The following is a 22,444-nucleotide window of genomic DNA, read 5'->3' on the forward strand; positions in this document are numbered from 1 at the left end:
AGGAAACCAAAGCTCAGAGCAGGGAAGTGATCTGTCCCAGATCCCCCAGCTGACTGGATGTGGCTCTGGGACCACAGTCAGGAAGCCACTTCCCTTTAGCCTCCCAGGCTTCCTGAGGAGGAAATGGGCAAAGCTAGCAGCTCCTAACATTCTGAGGGCTTCCTGTGACGACAGTCATTTCAAGGATTTACAAGGGCTCAAGCTCATCTAGACAATAAGTTGGGGAGCATGGTGGTGTGGCTCGGTGCCCAGCTTTTCTGAGGGACTAGTGGAGACATGGCTCCTTCTCCGACTCAGCTGGAGCAGGAACTTTGGATGCTGGGTCCTGGTAAGTGTCTGCAGTCCTCCCAACCCTCCCCCATCCCCCAGCCCCTAAGGTCCTCCTGCCCCTGCGTGGGCCCCCTCCTGGGTCTCCAGGCAGCCCTCTCCCCATTCAGAGTCCCCATGGACTCACCCTTTCTAGCCCTCTGGCAGGATCTCTGCTGTCCCCTCCAGAGCAGGGTGGCCTGGCAGGGTAGGACCAACAGGAATTCCAGTGCCAGGACCCCCAGGCTTCAATCCCAGGCCTGCCACACAGCCTGTGTGACCTCAGATACATTAACTCACCTCTCTGAGTCTGTTTACCCACAAGATGCAATTAAAAACAGTACTCTACCTGAAGAGATGATGTGAAGCTTTCTTCACCTCCGCCCCTTCTTTTCTTTTTCATTTTCAGTGAACACTATTTATATAACACTTACTTTGTGCCAGGCACTGTTGTAAGCATTAGTATTCATAATTTAATCTTCATTACAACCCTATGAGGGAGGCACTGTCACTATCTTATTTTACAGATGAGGACTCTGAGGTACAGAGAGCTTAAGTAACTTGCCCAAGATCACACAGTCTTTTGAAAAATAGTATAATTGACATATAACATTATATTACACACAGATGAAATTTTAAGAGGCAGGGGAAGGACTCAGACTCAGGCAGGCTGGCCCTGAGTTCGGGCTTTGAACTTTCTCCTCCATCCTGAGATAATACGTATAAAGAATTTAGTATAAAACTCAACCAAAGGGAGAAGTTTAATAAATGGTAGCTGTGGTGGCTGTGTGACCTTGGGCAGGAGACCTTACTTCTGTAAGTCTCCATTATTTTCATTCCTAAAATGGGACTAGTGATGCTTCTCTGACAGGCTTGTGGCAAGAATTCAATAGAGTAATGGTTGTGGACTGTCATCACAGATCCTAACACAGAGCCACCCTTGGTGGTTCTCCTCTGTGGAAGGGACCAGGCGAGAGGGCTCTGGGCTAACTTTAGTTAGACACGTCCACCAAGCCGGCAAGAACAAGGTACAGAAAACCCACCAGCTCTGGTGAAGCAACAGGTGACAGAGCATAGTGCCTCTGGGGCAGGAGATGGCATCTGGGGATCCAGGCAGGGGAATCGGGGAGAAGGATGTGAACACTTACGGGGCCATCTAAGCCTCGCAACCGCCTCGAGGAAATGAATCTGAGAGGGAACTAGACAAGGCCACACTTCTAGAAAGGGGTGGTGATGAGCTTGGCACCCAGGACAACTTTTTGGTTTCTCTCCAGCCTTCAGCGGGATGTAGGGCCCGCCCCAGCTGCAGAGTCAAGGTCGAGGTCAGGAGTACCTGTTTCCTCCCAGGGTCCAGCGCAAGAAAGGGGAAATCTCCCACGAAGCATCCTGAACAAGCAGGTGCTGCAGCTGGGCCCTGGGCTGGGGGGCGGGGGGAGGAGCCCGGCTAGGACGGGACACGGGCAGGTGGGTGAGGTGAGCAGGAGCAAGCATGGCTTGGCCCAGGGAAGGGGCAGGGCTGGGCGCTCCCCTGCCTCTGCCTATCCCCCCAGAAGACTTTCCCCAAGCACCACCCAGGGACCCAGCTAAAGGGTGATGAGAGCCCTTTCCAGAGAGGCTGTCTGTGTCCTCAGAGGCAGGAAAGCCACTTCCTGTGACCCCAGCTGTGCCCTGGGAGAAACCCGTCCCCAGCCCAGCAGCCTCTTCCTCCCTGTAAACCAGATGAGGCCTGGGATGGATTCACCCAGAGCCACTACCCTAGGAGGGCAGAATCATTTTTTCTGAAGAGCCTCCTTACAGTTTTTGCACTTCCCTTGGTGATAATGACAGCCCAGTGTGAGTCTAGTGGCCCCAGAGTGAGGTCACCGCAGTGAGGTCTGACCTCAGTGTTGCCATGGGGACGCTCAGGATGCCACCGTCGCCTGCCAGCGGCACCTTTCCACCCGGGCGAGCGGGCGGGGACAGTGGCTGATGTTGACTATGTCACTCTGCTGCTGGCTGCTGGGATTGTTTGCCCCCAAACGTATGTTGTCAGATCTCAACTGAGCAGGGTGGGCCAAGGGACGTGTTGGGGGCCTGCTGGCTCCATTGTGCACATCTATGTGTTGGGGCACGAGGGGGAGGTGTTTATGAGACCCCCCAGGGTGCCTCATTTTCCTCTCCGCCTGGGCCCAGCTGGGATGCTGATTGCTGTGCCCCTCATGGACACAGATTGACATTCTCAGCAACCTGGTCTCCATAGCAACCAGCTGTGACATCACAAGGAATCTACCGACCCTTTAGCTGGAGTGGAGGAAGCAAGAATGCATGTTTAGGGGAAGAAAGAGCATCTCCTTCCCCTCCTGCTGCCCCTCCTGTGACAGGGGAAGTGGGCGTAGAAACATGGCAAGGGCAAGGGGCCCGGCTTGCAAATACCAGGTTATTCTGTGAGTTGCAAACTGAGGCTTCTCTGGAGGTTTGAGTGAAGTCTAAATGAAGCCACTCCTCTCTTCCTCCCTGCTCTCTCCATCCCTTAGAAATTACATCTCAGTTTCCTTAACTGCAAAACGAGGATAATAGAAATCACTCTTTATTAAGGGCTTATTATGAGCTGGGCAATGTTTTTAAGCACCTCGTGTGCCTTTTCTCATTAACCTCATTACAACCCAGTCAAGTATTTTCCTCTCAGTACTGCCCCATTTATAAGCAGAGGGAAACAGAGCACAGCTAAAGAATCTGAAGCTAGACAGTCTGGCTTGAGGGTCCACATTCACAGCCTCCCAGGCGCTCAGTGGCACCTCTATTTTCAGCCACGCTGTGGCAAACAGTTCTACTTGGGCATCAATTCACTTTGCACTGACAGCATCTCGCCTCATGTGAGCAGGAGGTATGTTTCTTTTTCTGCCCTAGGGCTTGTGCAGTGCCCAACATGGGCTGCTGGCAGGAGTCCACTCAGAATGAGGACGTGTGGAGGGAAGTTGGCTTCCACTGCACCCGCCTCAACCCGCGGGGTACGGGAGCTGATGGATGAATGCTTCTGCCAGCCTGCCATCTGGCTGTCAAGTTCCAGGGTCCTTCTAATCCACTGCTTTTGGAAGGTCCCAGCAGCACTGAGCCCCAGTCATCCACAGCAGTGACCCAGTGATGCACTGGTAGCTTGGCTTTTTGACTTTTCTTTTTTCAGTTGTATGGGTCCCCCATTTCTGCTCCCTGGGATCACCTCCAAAATCAACTTCCTGTACACATGTCTTTACATTCTGTCCTGTTTTGAGGGGAACCTACGCTAAGACAGTTGGCACTAGAGTGGCCTTGAGAGCAAGAGCACAGGTGGCATTCTGGAAGTGGATCACTTGGTGAGATGCAGTGAGGATCCCATTGCCATACTGAGCATCACAGGTATTAAGACTGTCACCTGTGGTGGGCTGGGATGATGCAGGGTTGGAAGGTGAAATCTGAGGTTACAGGAAAGCCCTAGCATTTAAATGATACGGGCGATGGCAATTATAAGGACTGTGGGCTTGGCTGGCTCCTGTTAACTGCTTCGGAAGCCTTAAAGAAAGAGGCTCAGGTCCATCAAGTACCAACTCATGACATTTGTGAAGACTTGAACCCCCCGCCCATGGTGCTGTTTAAAGGCTCTCTTCCCCTGCAGCCAAAGGGCACCTTGTACTAAAGATGAGGCTTAGGGCAGAATTGGAGGGGTGGCAGGGCTGCAAAGGAGACTCATGTACAGCCTAGACGGATCTCCGAAGCAAAGTCAGAGCCCTACTTGGGAGAGAGAGGGACCCTGAGACCTGAGATGGGGACCCTTAGGTAGATGCTCAGGCAGAATACCAGGCCCCACAGCCCAGCTCATTCCAGGTGAGCTTGGGATTAACTGAGTCTTGAGCAGAAACACCGCCTGGGCAAGTGGGGGGCTAGAAGGGGCTAGAACTGGGCCTAGGGCTCAGCTGGACCTGGGTTTGAATCCCACGTGGGGCCCAGGCAGAAAGCTGCCACGTCAATTGCATCACTATTTGGGACTCTTAGGGAAGCTTGTGGATCCATAAAAAAGCATCAGTACCCGGGCAGGTATTTACTATAGATATCAGACTGCAGCCATAAATAGCTCTTGTCTCTCTTTTCGAAGCACTCTCAGTCCAGTGGGGAACACAGACTCGTATAAACAAAATAATAACAGTAACAAATGGGCTTCTTTGAAATTTCACTGAATGCCAGGCTTTGTGCTGAGCTCTTCAGGTATGTGGTATTATAAGGGCCTTACAACAACCCAGCAGGGAGATTTCCACCCGCATTTCACAAATGGAAACAGGTAGTAGGGCTGGGATTCGACCCCACCTTACCTCACTCTGAAGCACGTGCTCTGCCCTTGTCCGCAGTCTGCTTGCTTTGGGAATGTGACAGCCACAGTAGAAAGAGGTCTAGGATGCAGAGAAGACCACGTTGGTCTGACAGGAAGGTCCGGGAAGACTTCCCAGAGGGTGACAAGGCAGCCTGCATCTCTAAATAGCTGAATAACTGGGAACCATGCTTAGGTTATCATTAGGCGTCTGTAAGCGAGGGCTCTGTCTTGGGATCAAGTTTGCAGAAATGGTTCAAAACAGCACATATCAAAGCAAGTATGGGCTCTAGCTGCTGCCCCATGCTCAGACAGTTAGAGGGCCGTCCTTAGTCTCGGCAGCTCCCTGGGTTACAGAGCCCCAGTTCTGCACTCATCCCCGAGAACCCGAGGAGACCAAATGCTCCCATTCCCAGATCTTCTCTCCCAGGCTTTCTGATGAATGAGCCCTGGAGATGGGGGCTCCCCCATTGGGTGTCTTCTGGCCTGGATGGACGTAGGGCTGTACTGGTTGGGCTCCGGAGTTATGAGTCAGAGAAACCAACTCAAGCTGGATTCAGCACAAAGTGGGGACTTCTTAATGAGTCCCAAGTGCTGTCTTCCAGGCTGGGCTGGCAGGAAGGGCTTGGGCCTGGGGAGGCTAGAGCCGGGACCGGAGCCATGGGGACCGTCTCTCCCGCCTCGTCTCAGTTCCTCTCTGCCAGCTGGCTTTTTTCCTCTCCCTCTTTGCCAAGCAGCAGTCTCCATTCCTCAGAGGCCACAGCTGCCCCAACTGGGGCCACTCTTCTGGCTCTGACCCAGCCACGCAGACACACCAACTGGCCGTGTCCTCACCTCGCCTTCCCTTCCCAAACCCTGATGTTCTGTTCGAGAAAGGGAACTGATTGGCCCAGATTAGGTCACGGGTCCAACTTGAGTCAAATTACCCCTCGCTAGGGTATTTTGTGCAGTAGAATCCCACAGCCTCCCTTGGGGTTGGGGAGGGAGAAGTTGCTATAGAGACTGGGGGGCTTTCCACTCCTAGGCTGTGCAGACCCTCCGCAGGAGTGGCCGTGGCCAGGAACCTACCTCCAAATCCACCTCTCCCCATCCCCACCCTGGCCAACAGCCCACAAAGAACCTTTTTTTCAATTGGCCTTGGCAGTAGAGTTGATTTACAATGTTGTGTTAGTTTTGGGGGTACAGCAAGGTGATTCAGTTATACACACAACGTATCACTTCTTTTTCGGATTCTTTTCCATGATAGGTTATTACAAGATACTGAATATAGTTCTCTGTGCTATACAGCAGGACCCTGTTTATCTATTTTATATATAGTAGTTTGTCTCTGCTAATCCCAAATGCCTAATTTATCCCTCCCCCAACCCGTGCTTTCCCCTTAACCATAAATTTGTTTTCTATGCCTGTGAGTCTATTTCTGTTTTGTAAATAAATTCATTTGTATCATTTTTTTAGAGTCCACATATAAGCGACATCATATGATATTTGTCTTTGTCTGTCTGACTTAATTACTTAGTATGATAATCTCTAGGTCTACCCACGTTGCTGCAAATGGCATTATTTCATAAAGAACCTTTTTTAAAATGTTCCACCGACCCAAGGTCTCAAGCAATCTGTAATTCATCAGCTAAAGCTTTACCCCATCCTGGAATTAGTACTTTCATCCTTATCATTATTATTGCCTATCATTTATCGAGGTCCTCCTATACTCCAGGCCCTGGGCATAGCCGTTTACATGAATTATTTCGTTTAACCTTCGCAACAACACTATGAAGTAGATACCATTATTATCCTCACTTTTACGGAGTAAGAAGCTGGGGCACAGAAAGGGGAAGAGACACGCTGGCATCAGGGTAGAGCGGCTGACCTGGGATGGGTCTGCTCCGAACGGGCGGGCTGAGCTCTGTACTGGAGGCTGCGGGACTCAGAGCAGTGGGGTTCTGGTTAGTTAGCAAGGCCTCCCCCCCGCACCCCACACACCACAATGTCAGGGCCAGGACTGGCTGAGCACATGGCTGTGGCCTGCCTGGAGGAGATCACAGGAGAGAGAGTTCAAAGAGGGCCTGATCAATGAGGGAGGGGTTCCTAAAGGTTGAACTTGAGCCTCAGAGGACAAGGGAGATTTGAGCCGTGGAGAAGAAGCATTTGAGAGAGAGAGACCTGACTGGGGAAGGCTTGTGTGAAGACAGCTGGGAGGTGGCCCAGGCTGGCTGCAGAGCAGACTCAAGGACAGATGTTGGGGCAGGTGGGCAGGCACCAGGCGGGCCCTACTTCCCGTTGCTCCCCTGAAACTCAGTGCAGCTGAGCGTACCAGCTGCAACTAGCATTTGTTGTATTGAATTGACCCGAAATAGCAAGTAAATGTGACGCAGAGCAGGAGGAAGGTGTTTTAAGCTGTGGCTGAATGAGAGCGAGTCCTCACACAGTCCCTGCGTGTGCATCTGCACGTGCAGTGTCTCTCCACGTAGATCCCCACAAGTCAGTAATGTCAATGAGGATCACTCTTCCCCTTTTTGAGATGAAGAAACCAAAGCACAGAGAGGTGGAGCAAGTTGTCCAAGGTCACACAGCAAGTGGGGGTTCAAACCCAATGCTCCTTATTACAAATCCGGGGCTATTAGTAAGAGAGAGTTTGATTAAACGTGGGCACAAGTTTCCAGTATCTAAAAGACGTTATGAAAGGCTAAAACCATGACCTTTAGAGACAGAGGAAAGTATTTTGGACCCACGCCTACCTGGGTTTGAATTCTGGCTTTGTCACTTCCTAAGTTACTTATCTTCTCTGTGAGGACAATGGCGGTGCCTCAAAAGGTCCTTGTGAGAATTAAAGAAGTGAATCGATGCCTGTGACGCCCTCAATAAATGTGAACTATGATTTATTACCATCACAAGTTGCTTAACATTTGCGCCTAGGTTTTCTCAGCTATGAAATGGAGGGAGTGTTCTGAAGATATCCTGAGCAGGGCAATTGGGAAGACAAAACAAGACAACACGTGCAAGTCCCGTCCCCTCCCATCGCCTGGCTTAACACACATTCCTTCGCTCCCTGACAATCTTCCCTTGTGTCAGATTTACTCTGCTAGCATAAATGACGCGCGGATCTAAGAAAAGCATCACTTGTGAACTTGAATGCACAGGCGTGAGCTGAGGAAGCATAAAGCATGTTCCCTCTCCCACCTGATAAGAGAGCCTCCACTGGCTTCAGGTAAAATGGCCGAGAGCTGAGTGGGTGTAGTGGGTACCAGAGGGATCCCACTGGATTCGGCTCCCTCAATTCTCCTGGGACCTGGTGATGCAGGGAATGGGGCTCTGGCTGCAGATGTGGGCAGTTGGGGTGCTTCTGCAAAGGAGATCCTTTTGGGTTGACCAGGGGTGGGGCAGAATGTTCTGGGTGCAAGGCAAGGACAACATCCTCTACCCGAGACTGAGCAACAGACCTGAGCTCCCTTTTTTCCCTTTTAAATAAACCACCAATGAATGAGTACTTACTATGTTCCGAGAACTGTGCTCAGAAGTGGATGGATCTCAGCTGCTACCATCTGTGCAGCCTCAGGCAAATTTCTTAACAACTCTGAGCTCCAATGTCTTCATCTGTGAAATGGGCTTAATATGGTGCTTACCTCCTAGGGTTGTGATGAGGATTAAATGAGTTAATACAAAGCAATCTTAATGAATGCTAGTTAGATTTTGGTATTTTTTTGTATACAGTTCTCCAATTTAATCTTCATAATGACCCTGAAAGGTTGAAACAATTGTCTTCTTCCTCACCTCACTCCCAGTTTTTTTTTTTTTTTTTGGTGGGGTTGTGAAAATTGAGAGGTTAAATGAGTGGTTCCTGAATGTTGACCTGACTACATATAAATGCACTTGGAGAACATGTGATAAACCAGGTTCTCAGGGCTGACTGTAGAGAGAGATTCCATGCGTCTAGGATGGGCCCAAGGAGGCGGTGATGCGTTTGCAATGGCTGTAGCATCCCAGGTGATCTGGAAGTGGGGAGCTGGGTTAGGTGATCTGGCAACGGCCCCACAGAGGAGGCAGGACTTGAATACTGAAGTAGCCTTATTTACGAAAAGAGCACTTCCGCTGGTGGGTGGGCAATAACCCACTCTCTTCTGCTCCCTAGGGCTCTGGAGGGATGTGGGGTGGCGGTGTGGTTCTGGCCTGGCCCTCTCTCTAAGGAGGAAGGCTGGGTGGGGCTCTCTTGAGGATGGTCCCCCATTTGCAGGGCACTCTGCCCCTGTCATGGCTTCCCTTCCCCAAAGCCACCCGAGCCAAGACAGTGGGGGGCCTGTCAGCCCTGTACATTCCAGAAGGTCTTACCAATGGTCAGGCACCTGTCCCTCGTTGGCTCCCCACAGACTTCTTCTCCAGGGCCCATCTCGGCCCTCTGGTGCCACTGGGCATGCGGAGAGCCTCTGGCAAACGTCAGGAGCTGCCAAAGCATTTGGTTACTTTGCTCATTTTATTAATAAATGTGTACTGATGCCAACAACATGGAAACTGCTGCCTGGGAACAGGAGTGGGAACATGCTCTGGGGAGCTTTCTGGCTGGATCGTGGTGACAAAGAGAAACAGACAGGGATCTATGGGGACAAAGGAGGCGGGCAGCCGGATGGCCCAATTTAGGGCATCTGGGGGCATCCAAAGACCTCTGCAGTTTGTGAAAACCTTTTTGGGAAAAGGAGAGTTGGGAGGAATTGGACAGGAAGGAGCCTGGTATCCTGACCCTCTGGCCAGAGGACTTGGAGCTGCTTGGGGCTGGAAGCCTGGCTTAGCCCAGCTGCAGGCAGCCAGACACATCTTCCCCCAGGTCTGCTGGACCCAGGGTGTATGGCGAGGAGCGGGGGAGATGGCCACAGTGTGGTACCTGCGGAGGATCTTAAACCCCAAAGCAACAAGAAAGGCAGGGAGGCATCTTCCCCCAGAGGAGCTGCTGGTCTGATGCTCCCAGGAAGAAAGAGCGATTGCATGTGTGACCCGGGGCCTGGCACACAGCAGACACAGTTAGTATCATGAGCACCTTTCCAAGATGCTGTAGAGAAATACTCAGAAACAATGTGCCCAGTAAGGACAGGACGGAAAAGTGGGTGTTGGTGTAGAAGTTGCTGGCAGGCAAACCCCGCAGGGGGCCAGCTCCCGGCCTCCAGGGCTCCAGTGCCCTGTGCAGCCACCAGAAACGCCCTCTCCTCCAGCCAGGATATGCATTCACTTCTATTACTGGGCAGTGAATAAATAATCAGAAAGCCTTGCCAGGATCTGCCGTTTACCCTTTAAAGGAATGAACTTCTGTTTCATTTGGGGAGTTAAAAAAAGGATTCCCAGACGGAAGCCTGGGCCAGGGGCGGGGGGAAGTGTTTCTCCCAGGCGCTGTCATGGAGTGAAATGGTGTGGATGCCGATGGGAACCTGAGCATTCCCAAGAGAGGTTCCCTCACCCTCAGCAGGCTGAGCCCGGGGGCCGTGGCACCCCCTGGACAGTCACCTCCCGCAGGACACCATCACTGCCCCTGCCACCCCCATCCTGGGCCCCTCACATCGTAGCCCAGGAGTCTCCACCAACTTGGCTCATGCCCTTAACACAGCAAAAAGTTTGGTTTTTTTTAATTGATTTATAATCATTTTACAATGTTGTGTCAAATTCCAGTGTAGAGCACAATTTTTCAGTTACACATGAACATATATATATTCATTGTCACATTTTTTTCTCTGTGAGCTACCATAAGATCTTGTATATATTTCCCTGTGCTATACGGTATAATCTTGTTTATCTATTCTACAATTTTGAAATCCCAGTCTATCCCTTCCCACCCCCTGCCCCCTTGGCAACCACAAGTTTATATTCTGTGTCTGTGAGTCTATTTCTGTTTTATATTTATGCTTTGTTTGTTTTTTGCTTTTGTTTTGTTTTGTTTTGTTTTTTTTTTTAAGATTCCACATATGAGCGATCTCATATGGTATTTTTCTTTCTCTTTCTGGCTTACTTCACTTAGAATGACATTCTCCAGGAGCATCCATGTTGCTGCAAATGGCGTTATGTTGTCGGTTTTTATGGCTGAGTAGTATTCCATTGTATAAGTATACCACATCTTCTTTATCCAGTCACCTGTTGATGGACATTTAGGCTGTTTCCATGTCTTGGCTATTGTAAATAATGCTGCTATGAACATTGGGGTGTAGGTGTCTTCCTGAAGTAGGGTTCCTTCTGGATATATGCCCAGGAGCGGGATTCCTGAGTCATATGGTAAGTCTATTCCTAGTCTTTCACAGCAAAAAGTTTTGATCACAACTACTCAACATATTTATTCATTTATAAATAATAATCCTGCATCATTGTCCTAATGTATTATGAATGTTATCAAACATGCACAAAAATATAAATTTAAAGATAAATTTGATTCAATCACATTAAAATAATATTTTAAAATGTTTTAATAACTTCATGATAAATGACCTATAATAAATTATTTAAATTAATACAACTTAATAATTTAATAAGAAATAAAATGTTTTAATAATTGTGAGTGGTTTTGTGCCATCATTAACTAAGATTTCAACCCAAAAATCTATACTTATAGTTAAGCTCATTTATAATAATAGTGGATATAGATTCCTATTGCAAATTGTCTTCTCACTCATATTTGAACTTTGGGGACCACTATCTTGTTAGACCCAGTTGGATCATCTCAGTGTTTGCTTTTCCTGTGGCTGTTGGAGCGGACCCAGCACGAAGGCAGGGCCCACACCGTGCCTCACTCTGGATTCGAGTATTTACGTTATGTTCAGGGTTTCTAACTTTTCTTTTTTGTCCCTCCTTTTCCTGCCTTTTTTTTTTTTTTAAAAAAAACACTTTTATTGTAGTATGTAGTATGGTTCCACCAATGTTCATAGCAGCACTATTTACAATAGTCAGGACATGGAAACAACCAAAATGACCATTGACAGATGACTGGATAAAGATGTGGTATATTTATACAATGGAATACTACTCAGCCATAAAAAGAATGAAATAATGCTGTTCCCAGCAACATGGATGGACCTGGATATTGTCATTCTAAGTGAAGTAAGCCAGAAAGAGAAAGAAAAATGCCGTATGATATTACTTATATGTGGAATTTCTGCTTTTTTTAGTCCCTTGTCCGCTAGGTAAAAAAATCAGTTGAAAGGTATTCTAAACCATAAACCTGCAGAACTGGTCTCACATGAAGAGAACAGTTGTTCAAAATGCTCACAGCAAAGAAAAAGGCCCGGCCGCCAGCCTCTTGGTGTGGTCCAATCGCAGCCTTCCTTCAAACAAATACAGACATCAGCATCAATCTATAAATACTGGTGAAACTTAATTCTTTTCCTTTTTTTTTTTTTTTTGATGAAATGGAAATAGAAATAAAAATTTTTAATATTCCTTTCCCCTCACAGAACTACCCTGCACACTCCTGGGGTGATCGCACCCCACTCTAGAGACCTCTGTGTCAGGCTCCTCCCCACCCCCCTCACTTCCCAACCATCTCTACTGCAAACAGTAGCCAGCAGGAGCTTATGAAAATATGGAAAATGTGGATTTGATCAAGCCACTGCCTCTTCCTTGCTTCCCATGGCTTCCCACGAGTCTTGGGGAAAAAGTAAGACTTCTTACCTGGTCTGGCTGCTCCTCCCATCTCACCTGCACCCCCACTGCCCTCATCCCATCTCCCATTGCCTCTGCCAGGAGGGCCTCCTGGATCTGCTTGGCCCAATCGTGCACCTCCACCCAAGACAACACGTGGCTGGCTCCTTCTCATCCTCAGGTCTCAGTTCTACTGTCACCCCTCAGAGAAGCAAGGGTCAGCTCTTCATCTAAAAATTATTACTACACTTCCCCTCTGCAATTATTTTGTCTCCCTGATCCTCTATGGCCTTTAAAGCCTCAATCACATTTTGTCACTATGTAAATCTGTTTATGGACTCTGTTTGCTGTCTCTTTCCCATATGATAAGCTTGGGGACCACTGGGGAGCCCCACATCTGCCTTTTCCACTGCTATGTGAACAGAGCCCAGCACGGTCCCTGGCATATTGTAGGTGCTAAGTGAATGAATAATGAAATGAATGGATCAGGTCTGGGTGGATCTACAGATGTTTAGCTGGACGGGGCTTGTCTTCTGGCCACAGCTAGGTGCTCCCGGATATGGGGAACCAGCTTCCCCTCCCCTGGCCTCAGACCTCTCCGGCCTCCCTCACACCAGGGAGGCCAGATGTAGCCGTACCCATCCGAGGTGCTCAGAGGAAGCCTGGAGTGGTCTTCCAAGGGCCGGAAGAGGCTATGAAGAGTGAGGTGGTCACCCTCCTCCTCTGAGGGCTGAGAACCCAGGGGGTCAGAGAGGGATAGGGTCGTACCTAAAGACACACAGCAGGGTCAGGACAGAGCGCACTGCTAGCAGCACAGGTGAAAAGATAGTTGGAGTTCTCTTGGCTCAGGGGACTGAGGCACCTGGGAGGTGTGTGTTTGTTGAGGGCAAGGGTGCCTTCACCTGGGCTGGGCCCCTTTGAGGTGCAGAGGCTGAGGCCTGACTCTGCCCTCTCTGGGTAGTGGAATTTGTGCTCACACAACCCTCCTGGGATGTCCTCACAGGTCAGGGAGGCACAGATGAGGCTCAGAGACGGTCCAAGCTCACACAGGTAGTAAACAGTGGAGTCAGGACCACACCTCGGTCTCTCCATCCACAGCGTGATGGCCCTTCCCCTCCCCACCCCAACTGCTCTTTGTGAGCCAATGTGGGGCAATTTGCAGGGCTCAATCACCTTGTGATTAGCTCGTACACAGCACACAGGGGAGGCGTGAGCACCGGTCCCACCCGGTGTCGGCAGGTGCGGCTGCTCAGCTGGCACCGACCCCAGCTTCTCCAGCTCAGCACCTGCCTCTGAAAAGAAATGAAATCCAACCCTCTGGGAAACCTTGGAGAGAAAGCAGGAGAAAATCTCTCTTTTCAAGAAAGAGACCCAAAGGGACTTTTTTTAAACCAGATTCCTTGACAGCTTCTGGTGAAGTGAAGCTCTTTTTAATGTATTTTTAAAGAAAACTGAAGCACAGGAGAATGACTGGGGCGGGGGGACAATTTCTGAGCATCTTTCCCTCTTTGGATCTCAGTTAGTTCTTTACCATGAAAGGAACTGGCCTTAATCATCCAAAGCCAACAGGGTGGGCCCCCCACTTCAGACGTTTAGGCTCCAAGATTGGACTGGAAGGTTCCCCCCAAAGTGGGAACTTGACTTGGGTCTTAAAGGATTTGCGGGAGAAAAAGTTCAAACAAACACACAGGTGGAGGGAGGCAGCCTGGGCCTGACTGCAGGGAAGGGAAGAAGGAGGACGGGGTGGGAGGAGGGAGGAGGGGACTGCAGAGGGGAAGGGGGAGGTGTGAGACAAAGAGCCTCAACCTGGGAATTGGGAAGCCTGGGTTCCACTCCCAGCTCTGCCACTCACGTGCTGGGTGAGGTAGAGCGAGGTCTCTGCCCCTTCCCAGGCCTCAGTTTCCCTATTGGCAAAACTGGTGGGAGAGGGTTAGACAGAGTGAACCCTAAGCTCTCTTGGGCCAGATGTGGCTGTGACAGCCCCTCCCCTCCCCCACCGGGTGGCCACAGTCCTGGCTTCAGCTGAGGCTGCAGGTGTCACACTTCTCAGGCCTCTCCCAGCAGCCCAGCCGTTGGGCCCCCGCTAATCCCGTTTAAACCCACTTCTTCCTGGCTGCTTTCGTTGTAAGTGGCCTGTGGGGACCTCCTCTCCCAGGAAGGGAGGACTTTGTGACTTGGCAGGGGGGAAGGGGATAGGCCTGGCCTCGGCCCACCCCCTCACCCACTGGGGGCCCCTAGGCCATCTGTTCTTCAGACTGGGGCCCAACAGAGAGGCCATTCAGTGCTCTGCCTGTGTATCCCCTGCTTCCCCAGCCCAGGCCTCAGCAGATGGCCCACTTGCCATCCCTCCATGGAGGCTGGAGACCCAGCTGGAAGCCAGAAGTGGTAGGGTCTGCCCTCCTCTTACAGAAGTGGTCAGTGCCTGATTCCAGGTCCAGAGCCCCTATCTCGCTGAGCCTCTGATGCCAGGCCCAATGCCCTCCTCACCTCCCACTGCCCAGCCAGCCCCACCTCTGACCATTCAGAAAGGCACAGAGGGCCATGCCCTCAGACACCACTCAGGCCAGTCCCCTGGGTCCACACAGACGGCACCAGCCACCTGCCTGAGGCCACACAGCTCTTCAGAGGTTAGGCCAAGACTGGAACCCGAGTCTCTCGCTCCTGATGAGTGCTCACCGCCTCTCAGCTGTGGTCCTCAGTCTGCCTGCGCATCGAGATGACTTGGGGTTGGGGAGGACTGGTTAGAGTCTGACCCAGAAGGTCTGGGGAGGGGCCTGTGAATCTGCACTCTTGAAAAACTCTCCAGGCGATTCCCAGAAGGCCTCTCAGATGCTGCTATCCTGGCTGTCTTCTCTGTTTATTTCTAGCCTGAATAGTAGTTAAAATTATGTGATGTTGGCAGGACCGGAGTAATTATCCCCATTTCACAGGTAAGGAAATTGAGGCCCCAAAAGGCACACAATTTCACAAAGTAAATTTCACATAGTAAGGTCCTGCCAGAGCCAGGCCTTCATTAGTGACTTTCAGGCAACAGTCCCCTGCCCTTTCTCCCGGGGGAGAGCAGGAAGGGCCCTGAGACCCTCCTGCCACTCCTCCCCTGCCCCAGCTTATAACACTTAAAGGCCCAAGTCCTGAAAAGATGATAGTGTTTCCCTTTATCCCTAGTGCGATCCTAAATAAAAACACTAAACTCTAAAATAACTTGTAAGGAAATCCCATGATGACAATAGCACTTCGCATTTTTTAAAACTATTAAATTCTTTTTTATATAATTTTTGTTGAGTCTGTAATTCTCATTTCTTCTTTTACTAAGTGGGAATTTTTATTTTATACTTTTTAAACTTTTTTTTTTTTTAAATAGAGGTACTGGTGATTAAACTCAAGACCTCGTGCATGCTAAGCATGTGCTCTACCACTGAGCTACAATCCTCCCCCCAAAATTAAATTCTTTAAAAACATCTCCCCTCATTTTATTGGTGGCTTTGCTTCTGTGGTGCCCAGAGCAACATCCCCACTTCTTAAGAGATAGCTCGCTGTTGTCAGGGTCCCACCCAATGTGGGGTCTGGGTGACGGGCCGGCCAGCCACTGAGAGCTACACTCTCATCCCTGGGTCTGGTCCCTCCCCACTTTCCCCAGTCCCACCCAATTTCCTCCCCAGAAGCTGCAAGGCACTCAGCAGTGGAGCCTGGTATCTATCTCAGATGGGCCCTGGCAAGGCAGACTCTCATTGATGGGGACTTGAAATGGATGCCTCTCTTCTCCTTGACCATCAGACTTCTCTTCCTGTGGGGGCTCTGAGTGAAAGCCCCGGCTCCCTCCTCACCCCTCTGGGGAAGGGGCTCATCCCTAATCCTCTTTAGAGGGGAGAGAGGAGGGCAGCCCCCCAGGGACGCAGCCCAGAAGCTGCTCTCTCCTCTTGGAACCACTGGCGTAAGCCGGTACTAGAGAATGAAGAAGTTGGGAGGGACTTCAGGGCTAAGATCGCTATGCTGTGTGTCCTTAAAGAAGTCATTTAACCTCTCTGAAACTTACTAAAGTAAAACAGGACCTATATTCTAATTCTACCTCACAGGATTATCCAAAAATGAAAGAAAACAGTACATGCAGAGAAGGCATTTAACACAGAGCCTGGCTCATAGTAAGCATTCAACACACTGCCCTTATTGTCGCTATAAGCTAGTGTGACATCAGAAGAAAGAGCACTGGAATTGGAGCCAAGGCACCTGCAATCTAACTTGGGCCCTGCCACTAATGGGTGGGTGGCTTTGAGCAATTTCCACAAGCCCTCCTGGGCCTCAGTTTGCCCATCTGTAAAATGAGAGTGTGGGGCCAGAAGAGGTCTCTAGTCTCTCCCAGGGATGACTTTTCATCACTTTCCAGAGCTCCCCTTCATCCTTTTTAGCTCATTAAATGTTACTATTTCTAGAAAGCCTTTCCCCAAGCCTCAAAGCTGTGAGCCTTTCTGCCTCACCCCACTCCACGCCCCGCACTGATTCCTATCCCTGGCCCCACACAGGAAGACTGTCCCATGATGACTCCCACACTGGCTGGGTGTGTCACCTTGACCTCTGATTTGCAGCCCCAGGGAGAATCATGAGATTAAGGCAACCCTTTGTCACTTCCTTTGGGCCAGTATTATTTCCTCCACTTTACAGATGGAGATGCTGAAGTCCTGGGTATTAGACAACCCAAGTGGCACAACTCAGGGAGCCTGGGAGTCCCAGAGCCTCAGCCTGATTTTCTGCAGTGACTCAGGGCTTCAGCAATCATTACAGCAGCGATTACTCCTTAAATTGGTTATTTTTCACTGTTGACGCCACCATCACTGAGTGGGACTTTTTTTTTTTTCCAGTTTGCATTCACCAGGCCAGGGGAAGGTGCTGAGTATGAAACAAAGGAAAGGAAAAGAAAGAAAAAGAGAGGAGGTGGGAGGACTGGACAGAGCGGAGGGGCCAGGGGGGCTGCGAGTTTTCTTGCCATCTTCCAGGCTGCCCTGGACCCCTGGTGGGGGCGGGGGAAAGTAGGAGCTGGGGGATAGGGGTGGCAACAGCAGGTGTTTGGGTGGGGCGGGCAGTTCAGGGGTTAGCTGCACCCACCAGAGGTCCAGTTCAGGCTTCTTGGACTCCAGGGGTTAAGGCCTGGGCTGGGGCAGCTGAGCCCACCCCTGCTCTCACAGTCTCCCCTTGTCCCCCCAACACTTTCCCCACACTCCTCAGACACCGACCACGTGCCGGCACTGAGCTAGGCACAAAGGTATAGCAGCGAACAGACAGTCTTGCCTGGAAGTAGCTCTCAGCTGGCCCAGGGCACTCAGAACCTAGCTCTGAAATCCACAACAGTGCCCTTGAAGGGGGGCTGTAGAGGACGGCTTGAGTATGGGGGTGCAGGTGAGAAGTCAGGAAAGATTTCCAGGGAAAATGAGCTGAGATAAAGCAGCATGAGCAAGAGCTGGCAGATGAAGACTGGGGCGTGGTGGGGGATGCGCAATCCAGCAAAGGGAACAGCACACAGGACAGGTCCCGACGCAGCATAGAGTGATGCACAAGAGGGCAACTGGGAGTAGCTTCTGCGCGGGTGTCTGTCTCCTCTACCAGATTACCAAGCTTCTCTGATGCAAAAATCACTCATCTTCTGTATGTACATCCCTGTATTCATTTTAGCTTGAGCAATATAAAGTTCATTTACAATCCTGCAAAATGAAGTGGCAGGTCTATGATGGCCTTTACCCTTGGGCTGCTGTCTACTGCTGCACAGGCTGTGCACTGCGACACTCCCTCGGCAATAGGATGAATACCCGGTGTCTCTGCTCTACACTGTCATTTATTAGTAATAATTATTCTCAATACCTCTCTCTCTCTCTCTCATGTAGTATGTGTAGAATAAGGTGCTGGGGATACAATGATGAGTGAGACAAGTCAAGTTTCTATCCTCAAGGAGAGTGTATTCTAGAGAAAGCAGATAAAAGAAACAGATTTAAAACTGGAAAGTTAATCGTAGATAGTGACACATGCTATAAAGGTAGTGAACAGCTGAAGCAGTTGGGTGATGGGGGTCAACTGTGCCTTGGTGGCTGGGAAGGCTCTCCAAGGTGACCTTCTAGCTGACACTAGTGGTGAGAGAGAGAGAGAGACAGAGAGACAGAGAGGCAGCTATGGGAAGAGCATTCCAGGTAGAAGGAACAGCATGGGCCAAGGGCTCAAGGTGGAAAAATTTCAGTAGCTACAGGAACTAGGAAGATGGATGAGGTGTGGCTGGAGCAAAGGGAATGAGAGTAGGTCAGAGGCTGCAAGGCCATGCTGGCTACAGTGACGAGTCTGGATTTTACTTGAAGCAACAGGAAAGCCATGTTTCACAATCTCGGATCAACTTTTTCAAAGCTCTCTTGGACGGATGAGTGGAGAGTTGGAGGAGGCAAAGTTAAAAGCTGGGGGACCAGTTAGGAGGAAAGACAGCAGCCCCAGGGAGAGATGATAATGGCTTGGGTTAGGGTTGGGTAGCCGGTTAGCATAGGTGATGTAGCTGCATTGAAGAGGCAAAATGGAGATGAGTCCTCTTACTGCTCTCAATATTAACAACAACAACAACAAGATGATTCATGAATACAAAGCATTTTTACCGTGACTTTTCCACCTTGTGACATGGACCGGGCACTAGTAATGGGCCCATTTTCATCTGTGTAAACGGAGGCTCAGAGCAGTGCTGAAGTCCTCACGACCTGGAGGGGACACACAGGCACTCTCTCCCTGCCTCAGGATCCCTTCTGACACCTACCTACTCACCCTGTAAGCCTGGCTGGGGTCAGATGCTCTTCCCCACCCTGGGACTGCGGGAGCAGCCAGGGAGAGTGGGCTTCTGTTTACTGCCTTGGGCTGAAAACTCATTTTAGCAATTGGCAAAACACAGGGAAGCTGCAGCTCAACACGCTTCGATTGGCAAATGCACACTGTGCCTTTCTCTTAATATAAGGATATAAAACAATAATTTATTCATACTCAGAAAGCAGAACGCTTCCTTCTGCCAGGTCTTCCTGCAACCCCTTCCTTCAGCCCCACCCCCACAAAGGAGCTCCCAGAATGCCCCGGGGGCAGGGACCAAAGGGAGATCTATCCTGGGAGCTAGAATGGAGGGGTACACACATCATTGAGCACCTATTGTATACTGGTCCTTAACTATTTCTCATCCAATTGTCAAAATAATTCTGTAAAAGGGAGATTAGAAACACAGGAGGCCTAGAGAGCAGGGTTTGAAGCCAGGCTCTGTCCCTTATCAGCTGGTGATTTGGGAGAGTTATCTACACAGTGGAGATGATGGCAGTGGCTACTTCTTCAGGACTGGCTGCAGAGTCTATGAAGTCGCCCAGTACAGAGTAAGTGCTCCATAACCACTAACTAGCATCATGAGACTGGGGGTGCCATGATCCCTGTTTATCAGTGGGGAAACAGGCCCAGAGAGGCTACAAATTTGCCCACGGCCACACAGCTGGGAGTTGGCATAGCCAGAGTCAGGGCAATAGAGTTCTAAAGAGCCAGCGTCTGGAGATGGTCACCAAGACAGTCATTAAATCCATCTGAGGGTTGCACCTCTCACCTCAAATACACCCAGTGTTAGGAGAGGCCTACTGTGTGCCAGCTTCAAGGGACAGCTCCGTGGGGATGAGCCAGAAACAGGCCACCATCCCAGAGCTAGTGGTCTAATGGAAGCAGACAGATAACAATAGCTCCTATAAAGCAGTGTGTCAGGTGCAGTCACCAGGTACTCCCGGGGCTGGGAGAGACAGTCTTGAAGGCATCCTGGTACATGTGTGATGGGATGGGAGATGTGCTGGGAACGGCCTCCCAGAAATGAGACTGCCTCGTGGAGGGAAGGAGGGCATTTCTGGCAGATGGCCCAGCCTGGGCAAAGGTCAGGAAGGCTGAAGCACTGGAGTGTTCCAGGTGTGGCAAGGTTTGTTCTTGGGGTCTGGGTGTGGTGGGGAGTGTGGGGGCAGGGCCTAGTGTGCTGATCCCCACTCACCCAAACAGCCACAGTGGGTCCTTGGCACCATGTGCTCAGTGAACATCAGCATCGTAGCTGCGGCACTGCCCGTGGGAATCCCGTTTCCTAATGGGGAGACCATCCTATCCCCAGCATCCTGGCACTTGGACCCTAAATGGGGAAAGAGAGGCAATAATGGATCCACGATGGTTAGAAAAACCCTTGGGGGTACCAGGGAAAAAACGTGGATTTTGGAGCTAACATATTCGCGGGTTGGAATTCTTGGTGCATGAGCCAGCCCTTTTCTGGGCCTCAGGTCCCCATTTGTAAAACGGGCCACATCAAAGAGGTTTGATATGCGAAGCACCGTTTTTGCACACGTAGTTTTGCCCAAGTGTTGTCTTTTTTCTCTCCCTCAACTCCAGGCGAGGGTGGAGGCAAGGACCGGAGGCCATGATGGGGGTGAGGAAGTCCTGGCTCAGCCTCGGGGACTGGGGATCTGCCCGGGGGGGCCCTCGCCCAGGGCGGAGGGTTGCACTCAGCCATGCAGGGGTTACGTAACTCGCGGCCGCGGGCTAGGGCGTGGGAGGAGGAGATCGCGGGGTGAAGACTCTTCGGGAGGTGCTCCCTCCACCTGGCGCCCTGCAGGAGCAGCCACCCCACCGGCGGCCGGCCGAGCCCCTCGCCCGCCACGCGCGCGCGGCCGCGGGCGCCCTGAGCCTCAGGCACGCCCAGCCCTCTGCTCCTCCTCGGAGCAATTACATAATGATGCCTCCCGTATGGAGCGCGGCGGCGAGGCCGCCTTTGTTATTGCGATCCGCCTCGGCAGCGCCCTACGAGTATTAATAAACCGATCACTCAAAATGCCAGGCTGGGCTTTATTTATGTCGACTTGGGTTGGGGCATCTCCGAAGGAACAATAAACACGGCCCGCCTCCTCCACTGAGAAGGAGGGAAGCGGGTCCCCCCCCCCCCCACCGCACCCAGCCTCTCATCTCAGAGCCCCTCCCCCTCTCCACCTAGGTCAGCAGGCTGGTCCCAGGCAGGAACTGTGGGTCCCAGGCAGGAACTGTGGGTTCCAGGCCCATCTCTTCCACTTCCCTGGTAGGTTATATCTGGCAAAGGGAGACTTGTTACTCCCACTGTAAAATGGGCCGAATGATACCAGAATGTCAGTTTAAATGAGAGACTCTAGGAATTTAGTTTGCTTTGCAGACTCTCAGGCAATGGTTCCCGAACTTTAGCTGAAGTCAGAAAACACCGGAGAGCTGGTTGAAATTTAGATTGCTGGGGGTGAGGGGACGGGGAATGGTGTAGCTCAAGTGGTAGAGCACATGCTTAGCATGCACAAGGTCCGGGGTTCAATCCCCAGTACCTCCTCTAAAACTAAATAAATAAACCTAATTACTAGATTGCTGTCCGAGCAACACAATCCCTTCTGATTCTGTGTTGTCTAAAGTGGGGCCAAGAATTTCCATTTCTAAAAGTTCCTTTGTAATGTATGTAAATGTAAAGATGATGTTCTTGCCCCAAATTTGGATGCCGCAGGAGGATCAGCCAGAGCCATATGGGGCACTAGACCTGCAGATTCCAATCTGGACCTCACTGTCCTCTGGGTGTGGCTCTCTGGGGCAAGTTATGTAAAGTGGGCCTCAGTTTCCTCATCTATAAAATGGGCTTGATGGTACCAATTTATTAATGTTAAGATTAAAAATACATGTAAAGCACCTAGACCTGGCCTGGCACATTGTAAGGGCTCAGAAAGCTATCTACTGAGATGATGATAGAGCTCTCTGAGGAGTGGTACCCAAGTGGCTTAGCGTCTCCTTGGTTGGGAGCCAGGTGAGGTGCTGTCCATGGCCCTAGCTGGCCACCCAGGGTACAAGGCCCTGACCTCACAGCCCATAGTGCTGCTGTATGCTCTCACTCTAAAGGGGTTCTGGGGGTCTCCCAAGGTGAAGATCCACTATCTGCTCCACTCCTCCACCATAGCAATTCTTTCCTGGTGAAGGCATAGCCCTTTCAGAGAGTCTGCACCCAGTAGACATGTCAGCTGTCCCCAGGAGGGATAGTTCATACTCCATCCTGAGTTTTGGAAGCTGCCTCCTTTATACCAGCACAGATCAACGGGTGTCCTAGGCCCCTTGACAGCCCCTGCCTTGGCCCCAGCTGGTGGAAGCTGGCTTTCCCAAAGACAGCCACATGCACCTCCCTCTGCCCCGACTCATTGCCATTTCCACATGTTC

General features: G+C 50.8%; 1 long non-coding RNA gene across 3 annotated transcripts in view; it reads right to left on the bottom strand.

The window, feature by feature from the left end:
• LOC141578843 (uncharacterized) overlaps window positions 1-22,444 on the bottom strand; it is a 39,845-nt gene that overhangs the window by 12,695 nt on the left and 4,706 nt on the right. Inside the window, exons 2-3 of one of the 3 annotated variants that reach the window (XR_012509608.1) lie at window positions 8,111-20,369; window positions 4,626-4,703 (exon numbers count right to left, since the gene is read on the bottom strand). This is a non-coding gene — a long non-coding RNA (uncharacterized LOC141578843). Of the gene's footprint in view, window positions 1-383; window positions 20,370-22,444 lie in introns of those variants that run through there. The other 2 variants (XR_012509609.1, XR_012509607.1) reach the window with 2 other exon arrangements.

Source organism: Camelus bactrianus, chromosome 10 (genome assembly GCF_048773025.1).
Source record: "Camelus bactrianus isolate YW-2024 breed Bactrian camel chromosome 10, ASM4877302v1, whole genome shotgun sequence".
NCBI lineage: Eukaryota > Metazoa > Chordata > Mammalia > Artiodactyla > Camelidae > Camelus > Camelus bactrianus.